The sequence below is a fragment of the Limulus polyphemus genome, unplaced genomic scaffold, assembly GCF_000517525.1.
Source record: "Limulus polyphemus unplaced genomic scaffold, Limulus_polyphemus-2.1.2 Scaffold39, whole genome shotgun sequence".
In the NCBI taxonomy this organism is placed as follows: Eukaryota; Metazoa; Arthropoda; class Merostomata; order Xiphosura; family Limulidae; genus Limulus; species Limulus polyphemus.
In genome coordinates, this window is record NW_013665649.1 from 364,376 (window position 1) to 382,231 (window position 17,856).

At 33.7% G+C, this 17,856-nt stretch overlaps 1 pseudogene; it reads right to left on the reverse strand.

The window, feature by feature from the left end:
* The window catches only part of LOC106461463, a 25,901-nt pseudogene extending 9,109 nt beyond the window's left edge, over positions 1 to 16,792 (reverse strand).
* Positions 16,793 to 17,856: the final 1,064 nt, after the last annotated feature.

A 17,856-nucleotide genomic window follows, 5' to 3' on the forward strand; every position in this document is an offset into this window, starting at 1 on the left:
AGTACTAGTACTAATTAGTTAGTTATTTATTATTATATTATATATATATATATATATATATATATATATATATATATATCAGTAAACATCAACTAAACATAACTTACAAAATCAAACAGACCTAGGTATAAAAGAAAAATAGCTGAAGTGTACATTTACAGCACTTCGATTGTTAGGACTAATTAGAAATTACACTGCACAATTAGTTTAGTGTATTAAACTAAAAGAAATACCTTAGCTCCTATCTTTCACACTGTCATATACAGGAAACATTATACTTGTACACAGATTTCAATAAAAACAGACATATATATAAAGTTCTGAAACTTGCATGTTACCTTGTATTTCTTTATTTTTTTGTAGTATTCTCTAACTTCTTTACAATATTCGACCTAATTTAACTGACCTGAAAATATTGTATACTGGAAAGAGCTTTTTCTCTTTATGATTACACAAAAAAAAATGTAAATCACAACTTTCATTTGACCAACAGAATTTCAGGTCTGTAAGGTCTCTCACCACTTCATAGCTTTAAACCTTATACTACTGCTATTAGAAAAATTTACCCACAAAGATTCTTGTTAACCACTATATAAGAAAGTTAAAGAGCCTATATTGATAATAATAATTTACATTATTTCTTAACATCTTATATTAACTGGATGCTAGTATACTTCTAGATGGATGATTTTAAAACAAGTCTTTTAGACATACGTGACATTCACCGGACTAAGAAAATAACACTTAAATTTCCCTTCCTTAAAATTCAGATACTTAAATCATAAACACGGTAAATAAGACTTAAACTGAATGATATATGTAGAAAATAAATCCTACAACTTACGTATATTTGGCTGACTTTACATAAGGCCACATCATAACTAAAATATTGTATGGCTATAAAATATTTAGGTTTGATCACATAAAATACGTATTTAAAGTATATGCATAACTGTGATGTGAATCATAAACTAATTATAAAAGACAAACATATGAGGCAATTCTCCAAGTTTCTAAAAAGCTGAATCACACTATAAACATTAACTTGTGTGCAACATACCCGTCAACATGTATACATATGTAAGCGTATGTATACATCAAATATACACAAACATAATTCTATGCCAATCTAACAAAATTGTTTTGAAAGGAATTTATTAACAGTACGTATTAAGAGAGGTAGATATTTTATCAACAGATAAAAACAAGAACAGTATAGCCCTTTAATATATACAGCTTATATAAAATTGTTCAGTTACAGAGATGTAGCTTATATTTGTATTTCTTAGAAGCTCTAAATGTTTATTACTACTACTTTTACAGATTTTAATAATGATAAACATTTCTCACCGGGTGTCATTCCAATTTCAAAATTGATCCATGTGTACTGATATTTATTTAAACTTTATTATATATTGAAGCATAATCATTAACAGTCTGTAAGTAGGAAATATCTCAACAATTGTGTACAAAAGACATAAAATTGAATGAGAACCAGAGTTCAGATTTACCACAATTTCCTCCATCCATTACTTTCACACAGCTAATTTGCGAGTAAAAATGAAAATACTCAGTTAATGTACACAAAATAGGTAGATTCAGTAAAAAATTCATTGGAATAGAATACTAAATATGTCATGAAACATATAAGAAATTTCTTCATAGAATACAGATTATACCAACACAAGTTAATGTGTGTTATACACTTGACTGTTTGATCAACTCTGTTATTAGATTTTCATAAGAGTATTTAAGACACAGCAGTATAAAGAAAATCATCATAAAAGCATAGATTGGAAATCTGTCAAAGGGCTATAATGTTCCCTACAATTCACATTCGTGCATGCAATATATGAACATATCCTATACAAAATCACATAATCTAAAAGTAAAATTATAAAAACATTAATGTAACATCGAGGTAGTTATACACTGTGCTAGCTGCTGAAACAGCCAAATAAAGGCACTTCAAAAACATGTTACTAAAAGATTCACACTTTGAGGTATGACACAAAGACTATGATGTAGGAAAATTATATACAAATTTGCAAAAAATATATATATACATATATTTGTATATGGCAATGCCATTATTTCAAAACTGAGTATTAGGTCACAATCAATGGATCACCACAGTTAACAAAACATTTTCTTACCATATTAGTTATAATAATATGTGTAATATTAGCAGAAAATAACTGCTTTAATAACACTCCTTGGTGCATTTTATGGTGTAAGTAAAACTACACCAAACCACTGAAACAATAAAATAATAAACCCAAATAACACTGAACACTATTTCAAAGAGGACAGAAATGTAAGACGAATGTCAGTTTAATTATTTACCTTATTTCTAGTATTTTTGAAACTGCTATTAAACTAAAAGGATATATTCATTTTAATGGAAAAAAAATCAACTGAAAAAAATAATAATAGCATAGTTATTAGAACATAATCTATTTCTATAGAACAGTGTTTCTCATTATGGGGATACATCTCATGGATCTATGGAAGATGATGGATAATCTGTATGCCTTATTAAAATCAAGACAGCTTTGTTAGTAAATTTTACCATTCTTATCCAATCTCAGAGATCAGTGTTCTCAACCTCTAGTAGCCTACAACACTTTTGACTTCATGAGCACAAACTTAACTCCATAGCACTTTTGGCTTCACAAATACAAATTTAAACTCTTACAGTTATGCATATTGTCATGTCTTCTCCTTTACTACCATATTGTACTTTTCTGATTTTTTCTCAAGTTCCTTACAAATAAACCATCACCCAGAAAGTAGAGCAAATTTGAACTGGTTTAGCAACAGAAGAAGATTTTCAGTTTGAAACTTCATTTACAATGATTGTAGTATCTGTTTACATATGAAGAACGAAAAAAATTTATTTGATGTTAATTGAATGTTACTCTATTTCAGGCTCTATAAAAGCCAACTAATTGTATTCTTCTTTTCATTGTTTACTTAGCCACTGTTTTTAATGACAAGTTCATATTGTAGTGGGGAGGGGGAGCTTAACATTATGTTTTTGCTCTTGTCCAGGATTATGTCATCCTTAAGTTTGTACATATGGGGATACCCGTTTTATTTGGTGTGTACATAAGAAGGTTCTGTGCTGAAAAGGTTGAGAAACACTGCTCCAAAAAATAGGTTTATTTTCATCAAGAGCAACTAACTAAATCTAGTTTCAATCTAAATAAGCTGCTAAGTGAATTACACTTCTGATATAATAATTTTTTTACCATATACATGTATCAAACTGTTAGCTACAATACATGTTTTCATGCAATACACACACACACACTCAGCATACTGTCCTGAGTTAACAAGATACTAATAAACAAACTGATTAAAAATACATACAACCTACACATTTCAGTTTCTTCCATTCAGCATTTGAATTGAGCAAAAAATCACTAACATTCCATCATATCAAAAATAATATCTATTCCAAAATCTTGTTATATTATCACTAATCAATGAAATGCTTGGTTAAAATGAGGTAGTGCTGCATTACCCGTATCTAATGAAACTGGTGGTGAGAAAGTTGGAATTGTAGCTGCTGTCATTAATGGTAATACAGATTCTGAAGAATGTGTAGGAAAAAAATTCGAAGTTCCAGGTACTGTACTAAGAAAGCAGCTATTTGGGAGGAAATGAGGCATCCCCGAGTTACAAGAGGTTGGGAGAGAGAAGCACACTGAGGAGATGCATGTTGGTAGTATACTGTGATTACCTTCTCCTTCTTGATGCACATGGATGGGGTTAATTCCACTCGTAAGAAAAGTGCCTTCTACAGGTGCAGAATAAAATGGTTCTTGTTTAACCTGAACAATGGGTATTTGCTCTTGAGATGGAATCCCTGAAGAAAGATTGGTATCTATAGTGGGACCTACAGAACAGGAGTTGATGGAACTTGAACCATACAATATACCTGATGCACACACAGGACCTCCTTGTGATGTACTTGAGCCCTGTTCAACTTTTACTGTCACATCTTTTATTGAATCAACTGTGGCAGAGCATTTTCCTCCATGACTCTTTTTCACATGTCTAATAAGATGGTCTTTTCGTCCAAATCTTTGTGGACACAAGTGACAGACAAAATTTCTGATGCCTGTATGAACAACCATGTGGCGCTTAACATCTTTTCGTGTGAAAAAAGATCTTTCACACTGCTCACACTTAAATTTTCTCTCATTAGTACCTTTCAATGTCCGTGTTCCTGAGTGACCTTTCAGGTGATTCATGATTTCTTCGTTGTGATGAAACTCACAAAACAAGTTTTAAGTCTCACGTTGCATGGGAAGTTTGATTTTTACAGGACGACACAGCTGAAGTGTACTACTTACTGTAATCTTTACAAGGTTATATAAAACTTTATTAGGATTGTGAATTTCAAGATGGTATTTTCTTTGGTCTTTACGATGGAAGCAATGTTTACAAACTGTTAGCTTAAACTGGCAGTCTCGAGTGTATAAGCACATGTCATTTCATCTTAAAATTTGAGGATAAGCTCTTCCCACAATCATGTTCAGTGCAAATAAAGGTTTTCTCATATACTTGCTCACCATATTCCTCAAATAACTCTTGATATTCAAACACTTGATACTCAGTAGAAGCAACTTCAGTGTTGTGAAGGATATCTTGCTCTCTAACAGAGTCTGACATCACCAGAATATAAGCAATTTACCACGATGTTGTCTTTTAACAAGACAGTTTATTAAAATTTTAGTATTAGTATTCTTTTACTTGTGCATTTGTTGCTATTAAAAATAATTGATATAATGATCTTGGTCATGCAGTTTATGTTACTTGTTGAGTAACTAACAATATACAACAGTAGTGTTTTCAACCATATTGTTAACCAATCTGTAATCTCTTTTTCATAAATATCTGAAAAGGAAAACAAAATACAAAAATAAAACAACTACAAAAATAGAACTTAGCAATTTATTTCTATACACATTTAACCAAACAAATTATGGTTTCCCTATTTAATTTCATGTTACTTATATAGATATATTTTTCAAGTTATCAATCTTAGTTTGTGTAAAGTGAATCATCACATACCTGTGCCAATACACTCAATTTTTAAAAAAGATAAATAACTTTTCTATAATGTGCAACACACACACAGTGAATTAAAGCAAACATGAAAAAATGTCCCAACTGTTTCGTCAAGGCTGGAATTTTAAACTGTACAACGTACTTCAATCTACAAATGTACACCTGTAAGCACACAGCTCATATTACAAAATCAAAACATTCCAACATTAACTTCCATTAGCTACAAAACTGGCACAATGTTTATTACAAAAATATCAACATGTTCAATTCAGTGCTACATAAATATCTTTGCTACTGTAATAAGTAGCCTTACATAATCAGGTGGGTTTAATGGACCAATAGTTTCCAATATGTTGATACTAAACAAAACCATTTGCCAAACTCTATAAAAATTCAAAACACTAATTTGGTACAAAAGATGATGACTAAGCTGTCATCCTGTCTAAAACTTCCTTAGAAAAACCTTATGTATTAAAGACTTTTGATAATCCGTATGGACTCAAAATACAATATAGTAGCTGCTATTTCAGAATTGTTTTACAAAAATAAAATAAGCTACCCAGTTACTTGTAAGGAAATAAAGATTCAAGTGCTGAAATAAATAACATTTTAAACTAATGTGCAAATCATGATCACTAAAAAAAGGAATTAATTACAATTTGATATCTTGTTATTTGAAATTGTAAAAATTTTCAAAATGTCAAAATTTAAAGATTTATATTGATTTTAGCAACAATATAAGCAGGTGACTGAAATATTAGGTAAGGTTAAATAGCTTTATAATAATCTACCTACCACAGTCATTATATTTTCCTCTTCAAAAAAGAAAAGGAATACGCCAACTGATATCACAAAATGTCATCAAAAGAGAAGTAAGCAGTGAACATTCTTTAATGCATGAAATAAGATAATTATGTTTCTGTCTTCTAATAAGATTGTAGTGTTTTTGTTACACATGTGCTTATATAGTAATACCAATTTATGTAAGGAATGACATGAAGAACTAATGGAATAATGTAAAATTTTAAATAGTTTAAAATAAATAACTGATAAGTTCAGATATTAGCTTATATGATTTTTATCTATGTTCTGGAGAAAAAGAAGCATTGCAGGAACTGAAAAATAGCAGATAGGTGTCATTAAAGTAGGAGACAAAAATAAGGGATTTGTATTAATGATTGAGAAAACATACACAGATAAAAGTTCAAGAGATTCTTATGAATAACATTACACATGAACCACTAGGTAAAGATCCTATATACAAAGTAGAGAATGAAGCACAGGGCATTTTGAAACAGAAATCCAAAATCCTTAACTACTTAAACCTAATACTCAACTGAATTCTCTGGTCTACCTAAACATCATAAAGAAGGAATACACGTATGACCCACTATATCAGGATACAACTCACCTACTGAAATGATTTAAAAAAAAAAAATTGTACCTGCACATATAATGAGAACAGAGGTTTCTCATTAGGCTTCTTACAATGCTTTCTAATGATACTATTTCTTTTACTTTAAGAGGCTGTATCATTATCTCCTTCAATACCAATTCAAGAATGTATGTATATTATTAGACAACTTCTTCGTGAATATTCTGAACTAGAAGGTATATCTCTTAATATAGTTGAACATGTGTTCAATTTTGCACTTTCTCATAACTGTTTACTTAACTGGTATGAAAGTTAACATTTTCCTAAATTGAAAATGTATTTCTAATAATACTTACCTCCACTGACACTTATAGCTATTACTCTACCGCCAGGGTTTCAACTTTGCCCATATAAACATTGGTCTGATTTTTTCTCACTTGCTCCAGTCTTTTATGCCCCATTCGATTGCCCTTGGCGATATTTGTCTCGTGATACACTCCACCTATATAAATAAGCTCTCTATCCTGGTACTGTATATAAGCACCTTATTCAGATAATTTTATTATTTTTTGGAGATTGATATCATCCCAGTCTCTAACACCAGCTCTTAGTGGGGAGGAAAGGGCAGGAGAGTGTCAGCAGAGGTAAGTATTATTATAAATACATTTTCAATTTAGGAAAATGTTAACTTCCAAACATACTTACCTCTGCTGCCACTTATAGCTAGAATCCCACACTGAGAAAGTGAAGGTGTTGGTGAGGGCATTATCCATACAGAAAGCATCTACACAGATCAAGGATGTATCAAGATAAGAATGGTACCCAAGTGGGGGAACTGCACTACATCTAGAATACGTATGCTCTTCACCTTGAACTTAGTTCCTGTATCAATGGTGGAATAGTATGAGTAATCATCACTATAGACCAGCTCAACCAGATAGCTGAGGTTCCACAACTCAGGATTGGAATTAAGGGGTCTTGGTCCATATATCCCACATTGGTGGCTAGGGCAATTGGATTGCAATGTTACATATAAATATACTTTTGATTGGATCCCAACCTGTAACCACAGAGTGATGCATTCTGAACCACAAGAATCATGAGGAGAAAGTATGCAACCTCAATGTGGACAAACTTTCTCCTCCACCTGAAGAAGCTCGGAAGGCAACACCCCCAGGCTTGGTATGATGGGATTGTGTACGTCTTACTCAACCAAATGAATAGAACTCATCCGGTCTGAAATTATGAACATTTATCCTCATCCCCAACCAAGTAGACAAGGAGCCTTCACTTGTCCTTGGAATTATGGAGAGGACGTGGAACACTGTACTCAACTAAGGATCCAGAATGGGACCTCCAAGTTCAGAATTAGGAGGAGATAGTAGACATTCTTCCATGAACAATATACTAAACCGATACTGATCAAAAGAAGGGCCATGCACACCACAATCGGACAGCTGAGTGTCAAATCTGAACCAGTATTATGAGTAGGCTCCCGCATAGGCTGGTGGCGCTCCTACCGACATCTGGCAAAAACATCCATGGACCCAAGTAGGAGGGCCCCAACTTTTCCCTCTTCTCCAATAGTGGAAGAAATCACTCTAACACTCTGGAGGAACAGCCTCTGTTCACCACCCCAGTGACTGGAAACTGGATGTGGTAAGGACTCCCTAGCTCCACTAGTAAAGTCTGGGGAGTAATGAGCATTGGGGAGTCCTGAGGAACAGTGCTCCAGAAACAATGCAATAGGTGAATCAAGTTCCCTAAAATTTTAAAAATCAAATGACCTCGATTTATTAAATCCGATGATCTGCAGGGACGGGCAGGATCCCCTTTAGCTTTACTCATGACAGTCCATGAGTGGTGGTCTAGCATAAAATGATGAGTTCCTAGACAGTCTTATGGAACACCTCATTTCTACAGAGCCTGTTGCAACCGGTAGTAATTATAGTGAAATAGTGGTTGCTAGTGCAGATTGGATTGATAAAAGCACATAAGTCTGGGCAACACTCACCACAAAGTGGGATACAGTATAAAAAAAAAAAAGTAAGGGACCTTGGAAAGTAAAGAGATAAGAGGAGGAGAAAAAAAAATACTCACCCCTCCTTATATTCTATCATATGTGGTCAAAATGGCCACAGGGGGTAGGCAAAAACTCTCGGAAGAAGAAGCTGTCAGATCGTGTAATTAATGTCAAATTTGGGTTGCTTCAACAGAGATGGCCAAAGAGGAAATGGCAGAGGTGGACATTCTTGATGATACTGTAGAAGAAGAAACCACGGTAGGGTCGGCCAGTATGGAGCTACCAACAATACTCAACAAGTAGTGGATTGAATCATAGCTAGAACTCTTGGTAACAGATGAATTGGGGGAAAGGCATAGAAGTGCAATCCCATCCAATCTTGATTGAATGCATCTATCGCCAAAGCCAGAGTATGAGGTACCGGGGACCAAAACGCCTGTTGATGAGAGTTCCAATGAGTGGAAAATGCATCAATCATCGGAGTTCCAAACTGAGAGCAAATCCACCTGAAAGCCTTGCGATGGAGCATCTATTTGGTTGGGTTGAGACAGGTAATTGAATGTTAAATTCATCACCCCTGGAACATAGCAAGCCAGGAGGCTGATATGATGGAAGTGAGTGCAGTAGAGAATATCCAAAGTCTGAAAACAAAGGTCCTGAGAATGCCTATCCCCTTAACGTGAAATGTAAGAGACAACTGTAGAATTGTTGGAAGGAATGATGTTGAAATTCTCGATCAATAGATCGAGACATCGAACCATTGCCTGTTGGACAGCAAGAATTACTAAAAGACTGATGTGGAAGGAAGATTTGTCTTCCATCCATAGACCCTGGAATTCGTGACTGTTGATATATGAACCATGTCCCTGAAGTGAGGCATCTGTGAAGGGTAGTGTTGGTCCTATCCAACCACCACTTGAGATCTAAGATGATACTCCTGATTGAGGAGACTGGATGATCCAGTGGATTGCAGTTCCTGATCCACTGGTCATGCAGAGACCACTGAAGGGACCACATGTGTGCTCATCCCAAAGGAATCAGAGATTCAAGGGATGCTCACATCCCCAAAAGGTAGAGAAACATTTGCCCAGTAGGAGGAGCAGACATGAGTAAGAACCTGACTGCCCATTTCATGTGTTAGAAAACACACCCAGATGGACAATATAGTGAGTTGACAAGAGAATAGATTTCTTGGCTCTAATAAAAAAGTCAGCCTTGGTGGCTTCTGAAAGGAGAATCTGGGTATGTTGTTCCTCTAACTAACGAGATGGTGCCAGAAGTAACCAGTCATCCATATAATGGTGTGTGCATAGGCCCAAAGCATGAAGGTGACAAGAAAAAACTTTTACAATGCTGCAGAAGACATATAGTGTAGATGCTAGGCCAAAGGGCAGAGTCCTGAATTGCAGAACCTGACCATTGTGCACGAAATGTAGATATCAGTGGGATAACTTTGCTATTGGAATGTGGAGATATGCATCAGCAACATCAAACTTGTTCATCCACAGACCTGATGAAAAATGCCAACGTAGGTTGAGAAAGGACTCCAATGTAAACCTGGGAGGATCTAAAAATTTGTTAAGACAAGAAAGATCAACGATCGGCTACCAATCTCCCATCTTCTTGGACACAACAAATAAACAGGAACAAATCTCGGGAAAACAGGATCGACTCTTTCTACTGCCCCCTTGACCAATAACTTTCTGATAGCCTTGGAACGACGATCAACACTCTGTGGATCTGTTGGGGATGGAAATACCATTGGTTGGAAGGATAATGGAGGCAGAAAAGTGAACTGAATGACCAACCCCGAAGCCAGAACCTAAAGTACCCATGGATCTGTGGTGAAGGAATTCCAGGTGTCCAGAAATGTTGCTCCCACAAACCCCACCCACACAGGGTAGTCAATGACACCGTTGGTGATGGTCTGCCTGAGCGAAAGAGCCTCGAAGATAAGATCGGAATCTATTCTGAGTACCAACAGATTGAAGAGCAGAAGACTGGGGTCGGGACACATGATGAGCAGTCCCTCCATAACTTCCAGCAGGAGCCAAAGAAAATCTAGAGGCCAATGATAACAAAGAAGAATGGAAACGGAAGACATCAATTCATGATTTCAATGCCTCTGAGATGCCCATGAACATCAAAGAATGAAGAAAAGGAGCCTCATCTAACTCATGGATGGCTACAGCAGGTAGACGAACTCCTTCCAACATAGCATCTCTACCCAATAAATCCTAACAATGTACAAGCCAGTAAATCAATGAAAGAGCAGAAGCTGACAATCTTACTAAAGTAGCTGTCACCAAAGGACCCAATTCGTCTTCGGATTGATGTGTGGAACACTGATAGGCTTCTCACAAAATTTGGAGGGAAGATAAATATCTCAGAGCAGTAGTAAGGGTTAAATGAATCCAAGAGAATTGTGATCTGTTCAAAGTGATCACAAGGTCCAGTCTGGAACCCCACATATCCAAAAGAGGATCAAATCTTGGGTAATCTAAATATATGTCCTCCTGGTGGTAGTAAGCTAAAGCATGCTGTTCAGGTAAACATGGAGGACAAGACATAGCTATCCCATCAAGTAATTGAGCAGTAAATCTCCCAGCATGAGCAGCAATATGAGGTGAAGGAGAAAAAACTAAGTAGTCACCCCCAGACCTTTCAGCCATCAAGGAAGGAGTATATTCAAAGGCAACTGGAGATAGCCCCAAAATGTCACAAACCCAAACGATTAACTGAAAAAATGGAACAGGAGGTGGCTGATCCAAATTGGCCTTATGAGGAGCCGACCTAGCAAACAAATGTGCTGGAAAAAAAAAAAGTCCAAATTCTCTCCAGACTTCTTGGATCATTGGCCAAAAGTGGCCTCAAAACCCTCTGGAGAAATACCACCAGACTGAATATATGTCTCCATCTCATAACAAATCAGATCATGGACAGCCTCAACTGAGAATGATCCCTGACCTTTTAGAAATGCTATATAACAGAGGTGGAATAGAGGAGGGCTGATTAGCCTATGTGCTGGAAACAGTAACCTGTGAATTCATGCCTGACAAATGAGTATTGCAAGTTTTTTTTAAATAATAATTATTATATACAATTTATACATAAGGAAACTAGATGAAGCAAAAATTGCAACCAAGGACATTAACTATTGCAGCACTTCTGCAGAGAAACCTGTGTCTAAATGCTTTGTTGAGAAAAAGTGATAAAAATATCTGAATGAGGTGCTTATATACAGTACCAGGATAGAGGGTGCATTGACATAGGTGGAGAGTATCACAAGACAAATATCACCAAGGGCAACTGAGTGGGGTATAAAAGACTGGAGAAAGTGAGAAAAAATCAGACCAATGCTTAGATGGGCAATGTTGAAACCTTGGTGGTCAGGTAATAGCTATAAGAAGCAGCGGAGGTAAGTATATTTTGGAAAAACTGTTCTAACTCCTGACTTCTAATGTAGATAAAATTGATGATATTTTTGAAATCTGGTACCATGGAGTTAATAACCTACTTAATGTTTATAAACTTTTAAACTACTTCAGTCAACCTATAAAATAATTTTCTTGGAATACTCTCATGTTATTAAAACATTACCATTTCTTAGTATTCTTATATCAACAATAGAAGGACATATTTCATCTTCGAAAGATCATAAACCCAGAACTTGCCCTGGTACACGTAAATTTTAACTCTCAAATTGTATCAAGTGGTTTAATCCTTGGAAAGTTGAGCAATACTGACTCTCTATGTACTAAAGAATCTATGCTACAAGCCAGAAAAGGTCTTGAATCCCTTTCACTATACAGCTATTCACTCAAATGTATTGAAAACTAATTTTGTGAATAAGAACACAGGAAAAATAAATCAGATAACTCATTATATGATTAGAGCTGGGTGATTAATTTTATATAATCATTTACCTTAGCATCAATTAGTGTTACAAAAAACAGTCAAAATTATGATTAAATTGATTAATGTGAAGAAAATAATAAACTAGTATTTCATCTTAATACTGTTTTTGATTATTTCAGCTATCCCATAATCAAAATTACAATTAAATTGATTAATGTCATGAAAATAATGAACTAATCAAATTTAGTATTTCCAATTATTACTGTTTTTGATTATTTCAACTGTCCCATAATCAAAATTACAATTAAATTGATTAATGTCATGAAAATAATGAACTAATCAAATTTAGTATTTCCAATTATTACTTTTTTTGATTATTCCAAGTAATCAAATATTTCCATTATGATTGCTGTTCAACACAAAGCTACACAATGCTTTGTCCACCACAGGTAATTAAACCCATTTTCATTCATTATTAAATTTTTTTAGCCATCTTATGTTAGAATAATCAATTAGTTACAAAGAAATGATTAATGAACCCAACAATCAATCAATTAGCAAATTCCACTAATTGCACAACTCTACATACAGTTACAACACAGTTCATGACATCCCCTAACAAATATCCAAGTCCATTAAAAACATATTTTAATAACTTAAGCAACAATGTAACAATGTGATTAAAAACCAATCTCCGTGTCATTGGTCCAATGACTAAGAAAAATGAAAAAAAAAACGTTTTGTTTCATCCATTTTAAAAATATATAATTTACCAAAACAAGACTGTTTAGTTATAAAGCAAGAAAAATCAGAACAATGTAATAAAAAAAAAACCTGTTTATAAAGCAACATTCTCTGTATGTGGTGAATACTACATTGAAGAGAGGCATAAGACTTTATTCCATGATTTCAAAACATAGTAAGGCTAAAGACAAAGATAACAATAACGCGACAAGCACTTTGGCAGAACATTATTAAACCAAACTCAGTGAGAAGTAAACACGAGTAAAGTACTGAAAAACAAAACATTCCTGTTGAGAAGTAAACAAGACTAAAATACTGAAAAACAAACATTTCTGTACAGAATAACTCACAGAAGCAATCAATTCAATCCAATGTGGTAGATATTTAGGTTTAATAATAACCCAGGGATGATTAGAATTTAGTTATTTTTCTTTGCCCCTTTCTTGACTTATGTGATAATTTAGAGATCATGGTAGTTAAAGTTCAGGGGAAAGAGTTGTGATTACTGTGGTACTTCAATTTTACTTTGATGGCTTGCCGTGGTCAAGCGAGAGGAGAGGCCGAGAAGCAATACTTATAAAGAAATCTAAACTCCCAGTGAATTGAAATTGGAGTTGGCTTATTTAAAATTTATAATTACAATAACATCACTGTTTTCTTAATCTGTAATTGCAGTAATATCATTGTATAATTTGTTTCTGTATAACTAAACACTGCTATAACTTTTATCATTGGAAACCATACCATGAGCTCCAATATCATGTGTGTAAAAGGTTGTTTTTCTTGGAAATTTATTACACAATTTTAAAAGATAAAAATACAGAATAATCATGACTCATGTTTTGCTCATTTTTAGAATATGTATTCCTTATCTTCTCCATACAGATCAAATAAAGTCCTTAAGCACTTTAACTGTGTATTTAAACAGGCAGGTCTGAATGTGTTTGTACTAAAGTATAAAAAAAAAGTTATTTGGATGACACTTTGTACCCTTTTAGTTTATAAGAATGTGTAAAAACATTTCCTTAACATAAATATTTATTACATTTAAAATTTTGTCATTGTATGATTTTATTTAAAATTTCAAAATAAAAGTGATAGTATAAAGAGTTATATAGGATGTAAAGAGTTATATAGTTCCATTAATCTTTTATCTAAGATAAAGATTACATATCAAAGCAATTACTTTGTAATATTAAGCTCATACTTGCTTGACCCTGTATTTCATTGCTTCCCTAGGGTGTGGATCATACTCAAAAGGAGGCACAGATACTTGAGCAGCTTAATACGAGTCGGAATTTTATCTCAAATTGATACATATAATCATGAAGTACATTGGAGGCCAGTTGAGTCCTGGTACTGAGCAAAATGTCTTGTTGGCACTCAATGTTAGGAGATACAGTGTGGTTGACACATTTTTACATTCTTCTTTACTTTCACTAATAGGTTTTCATAACAGATAATTTAGAAATGTGAGATATTATACTAGAAATTTTTTGTTTTGATCTAGTATCAAAATATATTATTGTTTCAAACTTCATCTGTTGTAGACCTTTCTCTCCTGTGCTTTAATGGCAAAAGTTGTATAAATTGTAAAACTACCTAGTAGTGATAAAGTCTCAAGAATCTTATTTGTCAAATAAAGACTTCTCTGTGTTAACCAGCAAAGGTTGACCTACAGATGGCATTACATTGAAATGAGGCTGATAATAAATCTTAACAAACCTTTCCTTACTGCCCCAATTGTGTTTCCAGTAAGAAAAATAACATAACATCTCATTTATGTGCTGTAAACATGTGAACTATGGTATTCAGATACACTTATTCCCAATTGGCTAGTTACAAGTAATCTGCAATAAGCGGCAGATTCAGGAAATGTCTTTCAAAGAATAAAAATCACAGATCACTGGTTTATGTGATATTATATCACTATAAGACTGATAATAATGCTTAATAAATCGTTAGTAGCTTCACAAAGGTTTTCAATGAAAATATATGATAGTATCTTCACTGTATATGCCTTATTTGCCCCACCTGGATGCTGACAAGGCCTTATCCTCAGTACCAGAGTTTATTGGTTGGCAGGGCATGCAACTCGCAAAGTAATATATAGATACTATAACATACACAATATGTCACATAACATACCCAGAATAAAGGAACATTTGGGCCTTGAAGATTGTCCTTACACACCCACTTTTAACAAAAGTGAAAATGTAATCTCATCTTTATTACTCCAGAAATTGACAATTCTCTTCTTATGTAGCTTCCACTGACAACAGCAATTCATTCCATAAGCCAATCATTCTGTTAGAAAACCCCCATCTTTTCAAAATCTTAAACTTATGTCCTCTCATACCATCTTCAGAAAAAAGAACAAAGAAATAAGAGGCCTTTATCCTACCAATCACCTCCCTCCCCAATATATTATTTCAAGATTCAATAAGATCACCTCTTACCCTTATTTTATCAAAAAATAAATAAAATAAGCTAACAAATCTTAACCTATCCCTGTAAAATAATCCTTCTATTCTCTGGATTATCCTTGTAACCCTCCTCTGAATTATTTCCAAAATCTTTTCTTAGGATAAGGAGAACATAATTACACAATATTCCAAGTTGAGTGCTGATGGTGAGCAAGAACTCCCCTACTAATCTTAGTGTCTTGATGTACAGGACATCAGATGTGCTCTGCATATGTAGTTCCAATGATATACAGGGGTTTAACTTTTGTCAATGGTTTTCAGCAACCCTATTACAAAAATTATCCCAGCATCAATGGGCCTAACTAGAGATTTGTATAACTAACAGAGATAGTTACTTCTTTTGATTTGTATTGTAATCAGTATATCTATAAATACACCCTGAGATTTAGTAGTTTTACTACTACTCAGTACTAGCAACAGAGGAACAAATAATTTTATGGCTTCTTAAGATAACAAAATAAGAGAACATACATTTAAAACATGGACAAAGCAGATAGGTTCCAGTTTTATTTTTCTAACAGAGTAATTAAAATAAGGAATGAGTTGCCATCAACAGTAGTGGAGGCCTGAACTTTACTTAAATGAACAGGGAAATTAATGATTTCCTTAAAAATAAAAGATAGGTTTTACTATTCTCAAAAGTAGGTGTGAAAATAAAATGCCTAAAAGTAGTTCAACTTCAAGTTGAAGGACCAAATGGCTCCTTGTTGTCCTTATGTTATAACTCACAACTTGTAACTGACTCAAAGTTAAGATTTTCGTACTTCTATCCTAACAGTAACAGATTTAGTTAGGCTCTGTGTTAATAAATGTGATCGATGTAAATAAATGTTAAACACAAAGATAAACTGTAAGAGTAAGACAATTATGCTAAAAAATTCATCTGTGCTGGCTGTGTCTAACTTCTAAGCCTACTACTTAGTAATAGTACTAAACAGACCTAGTAGTACTACAAGTACTATTACTTTTTTTAGCATTTAAAATTTTAAGTTTGAAATTGCAACTACAAGCGCCTGTAAGGGTATATACAACAATTCTATATTTAGTCTTAAGTAAAACTAAAATCAAACACAGTTGTACGTAAATAACAACTTACGTCTCAGTAAAAAATAAAATCTAAAACTTAGTTAAAAGCACTATATAAAAATTAAAATTACTTACGACAGCAAGTCGGGTATCGGCTGAACCTGAAGTTCAACTGTTGAAGCTAAAACATATAAAAGTTAAACATCGACGACAACCTTATAAAAACACAATATTACTAGGAATAACAGAGAAAATATTAATATTATTAGTTTAAACTGCTTAAGTTAAGACTTAGATTATAATCTAAATGATATGCTTACCGTTGAACCTCAGTATATGCGTTTCTTACTTTAAGATCATGACTCTAAAAATGCATCATGGGTATTAATATAATATTACGTATACTTCGACATTTATCAAAATAAAAAACCTAGTATAAGCACAGAACGAATCTTTCTTCGGGAGTGGTTAAATAATACACATTTAACAATAACTGAAAGGAAGAGACCAAGGTAGCCCCAATTGCAGACTAAAAGAATAATATTTTACTTAAGATATGTTTAATAACAACAATAAAAAAATCACCAAAAGGCTTTTTTTTCTTTTCTGTTTATGTATAAGAACACTAAGGAGAGTATCGATAAACATACACTATTGAATTTAGTATATAAAAACCATTAGGATATTTTATGCATGCTTATTATTAGTAGTAAGTTATTATTATTTTATGTCAAGCTGATGGAGAAATAATCATTACGAGCTAACGAAGTTAATTTTTATATTTCATTTACACGAAATAACAAGAGAACATGTGGTCCATATAAGCTATCCCATTTTCTAATACCATTCTACACCAAACTACATATAGAAATCGACTTTTTACATACAGCCATGAAATACTCACATGTTTCTTCTTAAATCTCCTTCATTGTTGCAGCTTCTATTATACTTAAAAACAAAGCATCTTGTTGGCTGACCAGCTTGTTATAAAAGTGACACTTGCCAAAATTGGAGTAGTGTTTGAATTTTTCATATCTTAAATTTGTGTCTTCTAGTCATACTGCAGGAAAGACTACAGTTCTTTTTATTCAAATGTCATCTGGACTTATGGATTCAAACCTTCAACAATCTGAAATACCTTGATAATATTTTTCAGTCATTCTTCTTTTCAATGAAAACAAATAAAGAGATTTCAACCTATTCTTATACGATAATCCCTGCAAACTAGGCCTGGCATGGCCAGGTGGTTAGGGCGCTCGACT